The following is a 16,160-nucleotide window of genomic DNA, read 5'->3' on the forward strand; positions in this document are numbered from 1 at the left end:
CGTCACTCCATCAAATCAACTGGAAATAATTGGGACATCATGTTACCGCAAATTGTGTTTGGATTAAATAATTTGAAGAATCAAACTACTAAATATTCGAGTTTCTACTTACTCCATGGATTTGAAGCAAAGATTGTTTTTGATCTCCAATTTAATACTCCAATTCAAGAGGAAGAAAATGTCGAACGGATGGAAACGATGCGTCTCGCGAGAGATGATGCCTATCAGAATATGTATAAAAGTTATCTCAACCAATTGGAGAAATACGAAGACCATCATGCGCAAACACAATTTCACCCTGGACAAAAGGTTCTCATTCAAAATGTGACAAGACATAAAGGAATACCAGCAGCATTTGATTTCCGTTATGACAATCAAGGTGTGATACTATCACGTTTGCCTAGCTCAAACAAATATCTTGTTTCTTTTAAAAATGCAAAAGGAGCTGATGTCCAAGATGAGATAGAAGTACGTCGATTAAAGCCGCTGCAATCTTCAACTGCAAATGAAAATGCTAACAAAGAACAAGAAGAGACAAACGTCATCCTTGGAAATATGCAACCAGTGAAACACGGCATAATTGTGCAAGAAGAAGTCTATATCTAAATTATCAAAATAATTTAAATAACATAATTAGTGAAATTCATGAAAGAAAAGAGTAAATTAAAATATTTTTATTTCATTCCCTTTTCCCCTCTATAAATACTGGTTAAGTTAGGTTATATGTTGGTGTGGTCTATTTGTACTAAATAGTATTCTTTGCGGGTGAGCAAGTATAAGGCGCTCTCCTAAAGCTCAACCAAACCTTAAGCTAAAAGCTGCAAAAATCGAGCTGCAGAAATGTAGTTCAAACCTTCATTTTTCGAACATTGAATACGATTTAGTACTCTTGTAACATTGTGTTGTCTCTTTCATCTATCTTTGGGGTAGAATAGGACGTCATTTTGATTTCGGAATCCCCTCCCATTCCCCCCCAGAATAAAAAGTTTCGTTATAGACATTAGCTAAAACTGATATATATATATATATATATATATATATATATATATATATATATATATATATATATATACATATTGCATTTTAGATTAATTAATGTTATATTTTTCTGTATTAGTAAAGTACATAACCTATTATTTCGTTTTTTCCTCATATGGATACTTTTTCGAATAAGTTGGAATCTTTAGCGCAGCAAATAGAAAATATAACTGAAAATGCCTACACTCCATCTTTACAAATTTCTAAGGACCCAATGTCGTTGCTATTAATAATATCTATTACAAGTGCTGTACTGTCACCTCTCATTATCATATTTTTATCTATAAAATTATTTAAAATTAATAGGGAGTTATCAAATATAAACACGAAATTACATTTACATAATGAAGAAACTTTAAATGATTTTAAGCACGTGCAAACGAATAGTGTATGAAAGGTTTCCTTATACGAAAAATATTATTGCAACATGATGATAGAAACCTAAGTTATATATTACTGAAGTAATCAAATAATAGTGATAACATGATTTGCAAAGCAAATCCAAAGACAGACTATTATTTTCTTTGAAAGAAAAATTCCAGTTTTGAATATCAATTTCTTGCAAAGCAAGACGAAGACATCAAACTGGACAAAAAAAAAAGTACACAAAAAGGTATTCGCAAAGCGAATTTTTGGAAGTGTGTATGCGCATATGAAACAAATATATATTCTGTCTTATGTAATTATAAGTCTATTCATTAAACTCCCATACTAAAATTATATAGTATTTTCTTCTGTTTTCCTTTATAGGCAAATAATCAACATGAACGTCGCCATATTCTATATAATTATATTCACTGTCATTTCTCTCTTAATTCTCCTTATGATAGCCATTTTTATTTACTTTCAATGCAGAAAATCTTTAGAAAATGTAATTCAACAGCCAAAACAGAAAATTTGTTCTATTCAAATCCCATCTTTACCTCAACTAGACCCTGTATATGAGGGTATCTACTTCGAAAATGAACAAAATCGAAACATTCCTAATTTTCTCTTCAGATAATATCTCTCTGCGCGTTCATGGTTTAAATTACATAATTACTTATTCCAACTATACTTCAAATATTTCTTCTTAAGTCGAATTTGTGTCGTGTCAATCAAACCAGCATGCATGTACTCTAAGACATGCCAGCAGTTTTGGAATTACAAATCACCAACCATTGACCTTAAAGAATATATATTCAAGACGGCTATGTCGACATACCATTTGCTAATAAATAATCATTCTTTACATCAAAACGACATTTAACTACTAAATTCCATCAATATATTTTCCATGGACACTAAAAATTTTAACAAGTACAACGGAAGAGGACACATTTGGATTCCTGCCATATCCACTGGAAATAGGATGAACCAGGAAATACTCGTCTGAACCCCCCTAGTGTGATTTCCCCTCCCCTCAAGTCTATATGTGTAAGTGAACAGTGCTAAGTGATTATGTGTGAAATAATGTGGTATCAATAGTGAAAATCTTATATATATATATATATATATATATATATATATATATATATATATATATATATATATATATATATATATATATATAATTATGTAAAATAGTGTGGTGATTTTAGTGCATATTTAATCTTTAGTAAAAAAAAGTGAGAGTGAATTCACGAATAATTTTGGTGATGGATATAATTATGATTATCTTCATGTTACTTATACACATATATACATATATTCACAATTATTTAGTGTAGTACAGTTGCGAACATCAGTGAAAATTCACATAACATACAATCAGTGTTTATAAAATAAAAAAAACGAGTGAATTTTGTTTTTATATAATGATATAAATAATTACTTACCAATATATCAGCGAACAAATCTTAAAAACAAATACATTTCACTCCATCACAGAACACAAACAATGTAAAACTGACCTATATTCTGTTTTGCTGTGTGGAGATTTTTTTTTCTACATGTGACATTGCAAGGACGCATGCATATTCTTGTGACTGTATTACTGACCTTGTAATATGCAAACGTAATCATAACATCTTCCTTTCTATGTTTGATATGATTATCTTGGACTAAGCAGTGCTTTAAAATTCATTCATTTCAGCTTGTCACAAACTGATTTTTATTTTAACAAAATGTTTGATACATATATTCAATTTATTTATGGTTTGGTGTTATCTTCATTTTAAATATTTATATCGACATCGGAGATGCCGAATATCCAAGCGGGGAGGAATGTAATGTGACTAAAGCATTTTTGGTGAAGGGCGATTAATATTTCATTGGTTTTGGCTTAATATTTTGTAAACCTTGTTATATTAAATGCAAATAAAATTCAATCCCCAGTCTGGTGCTGTAGGTCATTCACACATGCAAAGAAATCAAGGAAGTCTCATAATAATTTAAAACTATGTCTAGTTAAAACATTCTTCTAAATAGGAAATATAAAAATATGTTACGTAGCAATGTATCAAGGAAATAATAACACTTCCCACTTCACGTTATGAAGTAACTCTAAAAATGTAATGGTAAGCGGAAAAAATGACGCTACCAGAACTAGGAAGAAAAGGTAGGTGGACGAAAAAGAGTTGAAAACTAAAGAGAGTTCTGAAGTGACCGTCTGACTGGAAGGATCTACATCTCAAAATTTTCACTCGTCAAAGTCTGGGTGAGTACAATGCTGGTTATTAATTGATATCACACTTTATTTATTCGACCTTGTCTCAAAATTCTTTTAATTCTTATCCTATCTTCAAAATTCATTATGACAGTTATTATAAATTTTAACGTAAGGCCTCAGCACCAGATTTTGGGTAATATTCTGATCTGATATCTCTACTTTTATTTCTACAATTTAATTTATCCATCTTAACTAATTATTTGCTCTACCTAAAATTTAATGGTTAAGTTTATTATAAGAAAACTCTTCAAACTGCCCCCTTGCTATTATGGTTATTAATACATTGAGTTATGTGTGGATAAAATTGTATATGTCAACGTTCGGATTCTCGGTCCAATATGTTGGCATATGTTAGTATGAATAAACTGCGGTAGCTCATCTGCAGCATATACACGTAAAAAATGATTTTTAAGCAAATTTTGTTGTAATTCCTCATAAAGTTCAAAGGTATTTAATGTGGAAACAGCTCCTCAGTATGTTGCTCCGTTTACGAGTTATTCTGGTTTAAGTATTTGACCTTTGACCTCGATGGTCAGTACTCTTGGGATATTTAGTAGTTGATAACCTGTTACTAAATGTGGAAAACACTACCTTAATATGTTGCTCCGTTTACGAGTTATTTGTCTTCAAATATTTTACCTTTCACCTCAATGGTTAGTATTTGAGGAACATGTAGAAGTTGGTAACATTTTACAAAATGTGGAAACAACACCTCAATACGTTGCTCCGATTAAGAGTTATTCGGGTTTTGAACTCGATGGTCAGGACTTTGAGAACACGTAGTAGTTGATGGCCTTTTACTAAATGTGGAAATAGCTCCTGAATGTGTTGCTCCGTTTACGAGCTATTCTGGTTTAAATATTTGATCTTTGACCTCGATAGTCAGTACTCTTGAAACGTGTATTAATTGATGACATTTTAACAAATGGGGAAACAGCACCTCAATACGTTGCTCCATCTACGAGTTATTTGGGTTTTGACCTGGATGGTCAGTAGTTTTGAGACATGTAGTACTAGATGAATGCTTATGTAATTTCTGCTATATTCCATAGGGGTTGATAAAAGGGAATAGTGCACTCCTGCTATTGGATCATAATCTTTGCTGTATTAAATAGGGTTTAAAAATAGGCCATACTCTTTTATACATAGGGAGTTGCGAAAATAGGTGTCAGTAGTCTCTGTGTAATTTCTGAAACGGTTATGTGTCCATTGTCTTAAGTAATCTCTGCTGTGTTACATAGGGGTTGAAAAGAGTGCTCATGAAAGGGAACTAGTACACACCCATTATTCTCTGTCATGTTAGTCGTCTTTGCTGTGTTACATAGATTTGTTTTCGTATTCTCTGTGCTCATAGTCTTATGTAATTTTTGCTATGTTAAAATAAGGTTGGAAAAATAAGCCAAACTCTTTTTTTGGCTCTGCTATATCATACAGGGGTTGGATAATAAGTCATACTCTTTTCTCAGCTTAGATTTTCTGCTAGGTTACGCAGCTGTGTGTTCGTAGTCGTATGTTACATAAAGGTTGGAAAACGTGTTCATTGTCTTACGTAATTTCTCCTATAGGTGTGTTATAATAAGGGGTGGAAAAATAAGCAAAGTTTTTTTTGACTCTGCTAGGTTTTGGTAGTATTATGTATTCTCTGCTGTGTTATATAGGGGTTAAAAAGGTGTCATACTTCTTTATCATCTCTGCTATGTCAAAAAATGGTTGTACCCTTTTTTATGCAATCTCTGCTATGTTGAAATAGGGGTGAAAATAGTGGTCATTAAAGGAAACGAACACACCCTTACAAAGGGGCCATAAAGAGAACGAGAGTTCGGGGTGATTGATTGTCCATGGTTGTGTGGTACGTGGGTCATGGCGTATCGTGCGACACTAGAAAATCGAGTCCTTCGGATCAGGCGAGACCTGGGTAAAGTGGAAAAGACATCACAATGTGGAGTGAAGTCACGATATAACTACTCAGGTGTAAATCACAAACATTTGAGGATTTGACGAACCTGCACATGAAGGAAAAAAAATGTAATGACATCCAAATCCGGACATTAGTGATGACAAACGTTTTATTATGTTAGGATATTTAAATATTTGGATGTTTCAATATTTAAAATATCTAATCTTTACTACTACTACTACTACTACTACTACTACTAGTACTACTACTACTACTACTACTACTAATAATAATAATAATAATAATAATTATTATTATTATTATTATTATTATCACTATCTAAAATATGAAAAGTTAGGAGCTCATCATCGCTCAGGTCATACTATTACAAGAACAAATGTGACATTTGGAAAGAATATTGTCGTTTTGTTTAGTGTTGTCCACGAGATGAGAGATTTCTCATCTCGTTTCTGAAACAAACGTAAATTGAGACAAGAACTAATATTTTAAATTGGAGACAGGATAATGATATATCAAATTATATCCTAGCTTTGAAAATGAGAATCGAGATGACATAAAAAGGATCGCAAAAATATATCGTGTTTTCTCCATTCTTGAAATAGTGTGTGTCAATTCTCTTACTAAGAATTGTTTTGTAGACTGAATGTTATTTGCTCTTTTACTTTATATTTTGGGACTCATCGAATTATGGTCTGTGTAGGTATTTTCGCAGTGAAACTTTTGTAATTCTTTCTGCATATCCGAGAAATTAGTTCATTATATGCCTTGCTTTTTATTGACATTTATTTATTTTTATTACAGTTATTAATCCTTCAGACGTACAGTAGAGTACTTTCTACATGACACTTCAGTGGAACACTTTCGTTTAATATTTGAGTAGTTGGCGTACGGAGAGGTTGTTGCGGTAGGTCTGGACTACCTTCCAGAAATTCCGACTTTTTTCTAAGTTCTTCCTCATACTAGGACAATATTGAAAATTGTATTATTATTATTATTATTATTATTATTATTATTATTATTATTATTATTATTATTATTATTATTATTATTATTATTATTATTATTACTCTAGTTCTGTGAATTTAATGGTTCACAATGTTGCAAAAAATGCTATGCGCTTTCTCTATGGCTCTTTCAGAGGTACAACATTCTCAGAAACAAACAAAGCTCCCGCAAAGTGGGCTTAGTGTGGGAAAAATACCATGTGGGTGGGTTTATCTGGTTCTCCTGTTATCTCCCACCTGCTTCAGTCCACGATTTCATTCATTATCTTCATCGCCGTCTCCCTTAGGCTAACTGGCATAACTGTTGGAGGTAAAACTTAAATATTTAATTTCAGTTTTTTTATGGCCGTTTTTCGAGAAAAAAACTTCGAGAACGATAAAATAATAGAAAATAAAGAAAGAAATAAAGTCTGATAAAAGCAGTAAAGAGGATGGCACAATATTTTCTCTATTAATATGGGAACTGGAAATGTTAGTATATTTCTACCACTTTCCGTTTTAATAGAGAGGTAGGAATTGGGATGGAATATATTCCTGGGACTCTTAACTGATTACATTAAACCGCATCTCGCTATCTATTACCGCTTTTACTCTATAGTGATCAGTGTCAAAAACGGAAGTAGTTGATTTCTGATACTTTCTGTTTTAGCAAAGACATTCAAGCGGAGAAGGAATACCATCTTAGGACACTTAATTCAATTCAGAAAGCTTCTTCTTTCTATCTATTAAAGTTTTTGCTCTTTAGCTTTGAATTTAGTACAAAAAATGGTTTAATTCTCCCTCTTCCGATTTTGTTAGAGACGTTTCACAGTGATGGCAACAATACCTAGGACGTAACTCAGAGCAAGGACCATTAATTTTGTTTTCTGCCTTATTTGTGACGTCATGGAAGAATTAGGTCTTTTTGTATGCGAAACAATTGTACCTGTTTATATTGAAAAAAGAATACAGGAAACGTTGTTAATTTGGCAGAAATCAAAATTAATGGATCGTGCTAAGAGCGACGTTTCGGGTATTGATGCCGTTGCTGCACAACGTCGAGAGACTAATGGAATACTCAAACGGTTAACGTAGTAGATGCGTCGATTCGAATAAATGTAAATTTTTTTCCAAAGTGATATGAATGAAACTGCTTCACTACTCATACATTTTTCGTATACATATTGATTTATTAAACCTCACAACCTTGTGAATAATAATAATAAAAACATAAGCACTCCAGATTTGACTCGATTCTATTTACCCATCTTAAATCAATATTTTTAGGGGAGGGAGTGTTTTGGGCAAAACTCATACCTTTTAGAGAAGGTTTTCTGTACACTCATACACATACGTCTAAGTTTGAACAGAATAGTTCGTGCCAATATTGCCTAAAAAGTAACCCCACTATTCCGATATTCTCGACGAACCAATCAGAGTTGAGGTCTGTTACTTGAAGGATAAAAGTATCTTCTGAATACCTACAATCTACCCACTTGTAGTTCCGAGATGCATCTGGGACAATTTTACTATTCTTCTCAATCTATGTTCGTACTTGTAGAAAGTAACCTACTGAACTCACAAGAGCCCTAAGGAAAAATGAAATTACTTGTTTTAAGTTTTATCTGCCACAATTATGCCTAGTAGGCTAAAGGAGAAGATGAAGATGAGAATGAGTGAAATGGTTGAATGAAAAAGGTGGAAGGAAAAAAGGGAACACGCGTCCTGGAATATTACAAAATAAAGCCCTATCCATGAACAAGCGCCCATAGATTTGTATGGATTGTAGCGAAAATTAGCTTAGTACTTTCGCTCTATCTGTTAGCAAAATTTCATCAGTTTCTCAATATTGAGTAGGAAAGTGAAGAAGCTTCATTTAGCGAGGGAAGATGCAATTGCCCCCTGAGATTCAGATGCATGTGCTTTTTAATAAATTGAATAATACAATACTAACAAAAGTAGTGAAACTCTTATGTCAGTGGATAATTTTCATGACGACTAGTTGCTAATGCTGGCGCTTTGGTGTTGGATGCACGTCTTCAGCAAAGTACTCTGTTTACTCGTGCACCACTATCTGAAATGGTTTTACAACCAACGGTGCACTACATTACGGCCCAGAGCACGTGGTCTAAAGGCCGAACACGTGTGTTTCTGCTAATGCATTTGACCACTCTTCATAGCAGACATAACGTAGTCTCTTGAGCAGAGAATTGAAACTGTTCTAACTCTTTAGTGTAACGAATCGTTCGTACCGTACAAGAGCAAGCTTGTTTAATGAACAAAACGCGCAACCCGATTCGTGTTTCTTACTACGCCATTTATTACTCAGATTCTTTTCGACAGGCAGTGTGATCAACGCACCAACGCCTCGAAATCCTAGTGTTGCTATAAAGAAGACAGATACAAGTGCTGGCGGAACTGACTGTGCATCCTCAACAGTCGTAACAACGGTAGCTCAAACGTGCGGTGTGTCACTCACAAGGACACCCATATTCTTGAAAAACATACCTTCTATCCTAAAAACTATATATTGCCCAGTAGCTAAGTAAACCTGATCCCGATATGTATGTTGAGTTTTGTGAGCGGCTGTGTGCTGACAAACGTGGGTTTCAACAATAAAAGTACATTTTACTTCAACTGCAAGGTCGACATGCATAACTGCCGATACTTAGGTGATACAAATCCTCAAATATTTCGTGAAGGTGACACGCAACACCCACAGTTACTGAATGTCCGGGCGGGTATCATCGGTAAACACGTAATAGGGCCCATTTTCATCAATTGAATATTAACAGGTGAGTAGTATCTGGGGATGCTGCAAGACTTGACTGTACCGTTGATTGTGAAAGCGGTGGAAAAGAAACAGCAAGAAATGGAGAGATTCCGCCTGTTCTTAAGCATGACGGCTGTCCTGCCCCTTTTCAGCGCCTTGCACGTGCCTATTTAGACGGTGTGTGTCCGTGAAGATGGATTGGTCGCGGCACCATTGAATGACAAGAACATTCGCCATGTCTTTCCTCACCCGAATTTTTTCTCTGGAAATATTTGAAGAGTATGGTGTGTGACGCTGAGTTCAAAAATATGGTTACATTGCTCTTTATTGAAGGAATTGAAAAAGATAATTTTGATTCATATGCATTTTAAAAGACATTTTTCTCTCTTGACTTGCTACAGGCTAGCAACAGAAAAAGGAAATACGTAAAACCTTCTGAAGGTGACTAATGTTGCTTTTGCTGCGCAATTTTGTAGGAAGTTTACATGTCAAAGGTTACTCATAGTCATCCTACAGGATATATAATCATGATTTTGGCAACGTGACACCACATTAATATGTTGAAATTGGTTATATAGATATGAATCTATAGATAAGTCTAGAGATCACGCTATTGAATTCTTCCGGCTGTGACAGTACACGTATGTACATGTGTGTCACGCCACGTATTTTGGGTGCGGCAGTCTCTAAGAGCCAATCAAAACACAAATGAGCAATAAGTTTCCATATTTGTGGAGATGATAAAACGGATGTACTGACGGATGTGAGGCTTGGGTGTGACCCTCGAGAATAATATAAAAGAGTGAACGGATTGAGAAGTTCAGAAGTTCCGGTGCAAGGGTGCAGAGGTTCGAGACGTCGGTTGTGGCCAGACAGAATCATCGTCAAAGTTTCTAAGAGTTACAAGAATACTACCATAAGGTATGTATAATCTCTTGTTGCATCATAAAATTCAAGTTTAGAGATGTCATGCGGTACTTCAAAATGAATTGTGTACCTACCATAAAACTTTCAAGATTACGAACTGTTGTCACATACTTGTATTTCATCTTCCGTTTCTTCTAACTTAATATTTCAATCTCTAGCCTGTCAATCAATATATATATATATATAAGTTAAGGTATCAATCTATCAAATGAACTATCAGATATTCCATTACTTTTGTTGAATCACTAAATCAAATGTTGTTATATATTACCATTTTAGTTATGTAATAAACTTACTTTTTATAAATAATGTTGTCATTCCCCTAGATTAAACCATTTTTCCCATGAAAATCATGGTGTAATTCAAGTATATTTCTTTGTGACATCCGCTACAGAATTAGCGTGAGCAGATCTCTACATTATGGTGGAATAAAACGAGCTAAATAATTGAAAAGAGTCTGCATATCGTCACAAATGGGGGCTCGTCCAAAGCTTTTCTTCCTTTTTCATTTTTCGGGACGAAAAATTTTGTGGTGCTGCTATGACATCTTTCCTTTTTTATTCTATGTCTTATGTTATGTTTTGATATTATGTTCATAGTGCATGTTAATTTAAGTGAATTATGTAAGTTGTCGCATTACTGCAATTGTGTTATTGTGGATTATAATGGCAATTAGTGATCTGATTATATTGCTTATAGTGAAATACCTCCCCCATTATTTTTTCTTTCGATTAGTGAAAACAAAAATTTATAAGTAATTCGAAATGTCTTTCCATTGGTTCCCCTTTTTCAAACCTAAGAAATCCCCACCAAAAATTCATGAATGGTATATTGCAAAATCGGGGGAAGCAAGTTGCAAATATTGCAGAAAAATTCTTGCTGAGAACGCCGCGCTTACGCAGGCTTTGCGCTCCGAAGTATGTCCCCTGGCAAAAGAAGCAACAGATCTGCCCGTGCAGCAAGCCAGTTTCCCAGTAGCCAGTTCGCCTACTTTACTTGAACCGCGGATAAACCATCCACAGCAGTATAGTTTACCGGATCCTGTGGATAGGCAACCGATAAAACAAACGCAGCGTTATAAAGAAAATTTAGCTAAGTTTGAAGAAACTTGTAATAAAATGCCATCCTTGACTCCTTTGGACAGTACACAGTATAAACCAGTGGTCGCGAAACGCACAATTTTCCTTAAGCCAGAACAACTTACTGACCCTTCTAATGACGGTGCAGATAGTTCATCCGAAGAGTCTCCTGGCATTATGACGAGTGATTTTGAGTTTGACCCTAAATTAGCGTCAACACCTTTAAAGAAAGAAGAACAGCAGAAAGTAGTTGCTTCAGAAACGGTCAAAGATGAAGTTTATTTTCCATTTGACATACCACCTCATGTGGGCGAACCCTTGAAAAGTAAACTCCCAGAAAGTTCACCACCTGAATCAAGTAAATATGATTCAGAAGACGAAATTAAACAATTGGCAAAGAAGGAGATCTACCAGGAAAAAACTGCACGTGACGTACTAACACCGAGTCCTTTCTCATATGACTCAGTCGAAGAATTTAAAGAGTTTATAAATGAAGAACCTTGTATTGAAAATCTAAGTTTTCTTAAATATCCGCAAATTGCTTCTCACCCTCCTCAATTGACATATTCCCCCACTGCCGATAAAGCACTTGCACTTTTGTTATACAATAATATTAGGCAAGAAATTTTAGATAATCACGAAGTGAAGACTCCCTCAGAGGATTCATTACCCTTGGACGAGAATGTTAAATTATTCCCTCCGAAAGGACCCCAAATAGAAAATAGACAAGATCCTGATGAATCAAGTGCACGGGAAGAAACAGAAGATCGAGTAGCCAGTGTCCCGGTATTGAAATTGCCGAAATTTAAAGGAAGCCCTAAAGAATCTGTTACAAGATTCCTTGATGAATATCAGACTATATCTCGTGCCCTCGATTGGCTCGACCAGTAGCAATGTATATATCTAGCGGCCTGTCTCGAAAATTCGGCCCTTGATTGGTTCCTATGTCATAAGGATGCCATCCAACAGTTGCAGTTTCGAGAATTAAAGCAAATGATTTCTCGAGCATTTCCTGACGATTTATATAAAGGACAGCTTGAACAAAAATTAAAGAGAAAACGACTCCCTCCTCGTTTCCCACCTGATAACTTCGCATATACTTTAATACGAGACTGGAAGTTAGTAAGACCTGAAATGGGAGAGAGAGAATTGTTACGCCTATTGTATAAAGCGTTGCCTTCAAATTATGTCCAGGCCTTAGTATTAAAGGAAGTATCGACAATAGATCAAGCTATTCATGTGTTCCGTTTATTGTACTTAGCTGACATTTATACTGAATCTCATCAGGAAATGAATAGAAAAGGTAGAGAATTTAAAAGACCACATCATGTAAAACCTTATAGGGGTGTTAGAAACAATTCGTTTGTCAAAAGAATGTGGACGTATAAGCATGAAATCGGGAGAGATGGTAGGCCAATTGAAGTGAAAAGAGCTCGAACGAAATTGTGTGATCACAGATTGCCCACGATTCCGATTCGAATTTTTAATAGAAAAGTAGACGCATTATTAGACAGTGGTTCGCAGGTCTCTGTTTTGGCTGAAGAAATGATCCCTCAAAATTTTCCAATTGCTAAGCGAATGCGCGCCACTATTCGTTTGCGCACATTAGGGGATAAGTTAACTGAACCATTCCCAGTGGTTCGGTTAAGTTTCCAAGTTGGAACTCATGGTCGAAGATCGCGTCGTATATGGTTAAATGTGGCATTAGTTAAACAGTCTCAATTAGACGAGAAAATGGTTCTAGGAATAGATTTCATTCAGCGTTACACGTATGGTATAGGGTTACAGTCTATAACTATTAATGGCAATCAAAGACATCCTAACATGAAGTTTTATGTTCAGTATTTGCCAAGCCGCAAGGAACAAACAGTATTAAATCTGTCACATGTTCAGTTTTACAACAAAAATGGTAACTCTAGGACGAATAGAAACGTTAGCTCAACATCAGTATCACCTACGAACATTGACGTGCCTCAAAGTAGTTTAGAACTTCATGATTCAATCTCCCTTTCTGAAGACGCACATTGTGATTCCCAACCTGAGAACGAATGTCCTATATTGAAAATCAACTGTATTGAGCAGCAAACATCTCGTAACTTGATCACAACTGCCGAGCGCATGCAAATACCTGCTGGGAAAGTTGGTTTAGTGCAAGTTAAGCCATGTTATCCTATAACTGGAGATCATTATGTTGAACCGAATGATGTTTTGCATCGAACTTACTCATGTTTAATACCACCTACAATGTATGTAGAAGAAAATGGGTATGCTAAACTGCCTGTGTTTAATTTGAGTAAGCGGGACGTGACTATTCCAGATGCTCAAATCATAGGACATTTGGAGAAATGTATTCCTACACCAGAGATAAGAGTGAACACGGTTAAAGCCAGCCCACTCTCCGCTGAGAAAGTCGAAAATTTGAAATCTAAATTACAACACGATGTTGGTAAAGAAATTGACATTTCCCCTGACCTTTCGTCTGAAGATCGAAAAATGGTAGTAGATCTATTGAATGAATTTCAAGATATTATTGCGTGGACAATAAATGATATAACTGTAACACACAAATATGAGCATAGCATAGAATTAATTTCAAACATTCCTGTATCTTCACCACCTTACAGAGAGACATTGGAGACAAAAAGAGCCATGAAAGAAGAGATTGACAATTTGCTTAAACAAAACATCATCTCTAGTTGTCGGTCTTCATACGCATCACCAGTTATTTTAGTTAAGAAGAGAGATAATTCTAAGAAACTCATAGTGGACTATAGAAAATTGAACTCCGTCATATCTCCTGACAGTTACGCTCTTCCATCACTCAGCGACCTAATAGATTTATTCACAAATATTCAATTCATAAGTTCAATAGACCTCAGAACTGGTTTTCTACAAATTCCCTTAAAGGAAGAGGATAAATTGAAAACTGCATTCATTTGTAGTGCCGGTTTGTTTAATTTTAATGTGCTCCCAAAAGGTCTCTCCACTTCCTCCGTAGCATTTCAAAGAATGATCGACAAAGTGTTTGCAGGATTAAAATTCAATATTATGGCATGCTTCGTGGATGACTTGATTGTTTTTGGAAAATCTATAGACGAAAAGTTAGACAGACTTCGGAAAGTATTCACTCGTTTGCGAGAAGCCAATCTAAAATTAAATCCCTCAAAATCTCACTTTATGTATGCTGAACTACCAATCTTAGGATTCGTCGTAGGACGCGAAGGGGTTAAGATAGATCCTAAACGACTCGAGGCTATCACTAAGTTTCCCGAACCAAAAACAGTTCGTGATGTACGCAGTTTCGTTGGATTGGCTAGTTATAATCGAAGATTTATTAAGAACTTTTCAGTTATCGCGAAGCCCTTAATAGATTTGACTAAGCCTGATGTAATCTTTCAATTTGGAGATAAAGAACGTCAAGCCTTTAATATCTTAAAGGAGAAGCTCGTTACTGCCCCAGTATTAGCCATCTTTGATCCTGAAGCAGATGCTACCGAATTGTATGTAGATGCTTGTGAATACGGAATTGGCGCCGTATTAATGCAAATCAAAAATGGAGAGAAGAAACCGATTGCTTATTATAGCAGAAAAATCTCAGACCATGAAGCTAAGTCCTTAACGATCCCAGAAAAAGAGACCATGGCTTTGGTACAAGCCGTATTACACTTCCATGAATATCTAATAAGAGTGCCTCACTTCACTGCATTTACTGATAGTTGTTGTGTTTGCTATTTAAGGAACATGAACAATCTAAAAGGCAAATATCTTCTTTGGTTAATCAGGTTGCAATCTTATAACTTCTCGATTAAAGCGATAAGAGGTAACCCCTCTAATCGACATTCGGACTGCATGTCCAGATATCCAACGCAAACCCTAAGTGAGGAAGAGAATGCAAATCGCGAAGAAGGACTTTGTATAAATACAATGAAGATTGACGCGACTGATGTAATTAAGGCACAGAAAGAAGACGAATATTTTGGTAGAATTCGTGAATTAGTAAAGTCTGATCCTACTAATAATGAGGCTCGTCCGTATGTATTAGTAGATGGGGTGTTATATCGTAAGTCTAATAATGATTTAAAACAATGTGTTCCTCGAAGTCTGGTTCCTGAGGTTTTATATGCTATCCATACATCATGTCTAGAAGGCGGACATCTTGGAGAGAGCAAAGTGTTTTCTCGTGTCAATGAGCGATTTTATTGGCCTCGAATGGGATTCGATATCAAACAGTATATTAAGACATGTCGCGAATGTCAAGAACGTAAAGACTCAACCACTACACCATTACGGTTGCATGAACCAATTAAACCATTAGCTCCTTTCCATACCTTAACTTTGGAAGTATTTGGCCCAGTGCCCCCCTCTAATGGTTATAAGTATGTCATCACCGCAGTCGATATGTTTTCAAACTATGTAGTGGCACGACCATTAAGAACAATAACAGCCAAGAATGTTGCAAAGTTTATATTGGAGGATATTATTTGTTATTTTGGTCCACCCCGCCATATATTGTCAGACCTTGGTTCTAAATTCCACACACAAGTAACTAGCGAAATTATGACTGTACTCGGTATACATCAAAAGTTTAGTATTAATTACCATCATAGAATAAATTCACGAATGGAGAAATATGATCAAGCTTTGGTAAACTATTTGAAGAAATATATGTCTACTTCCCAGAAAGATTGGTCTCTATTTGTTAGAACTGCTTGTTACTCTTATAATACTATAAAACACAAACACCATCCTTGTTCTCCTTTTGAATTGGTGTTTGGTAGAAAGGCTGAATTAG

The sequence above is a fragment of the Thermobia domestica genome, chromosome 7 (genome assembly GCF_964235325.1).
Source record: "Thermobia domestica chromosome 7, izTheDome1.hap1.1, whole genome shotgun sequence".
NCBI classification, from domain to species: Eukaryota; Metazoa; Arthropoda; class Insecta; order Zygentoma; family Lepismatidae; genus Thermobia; species Thermobia domestica.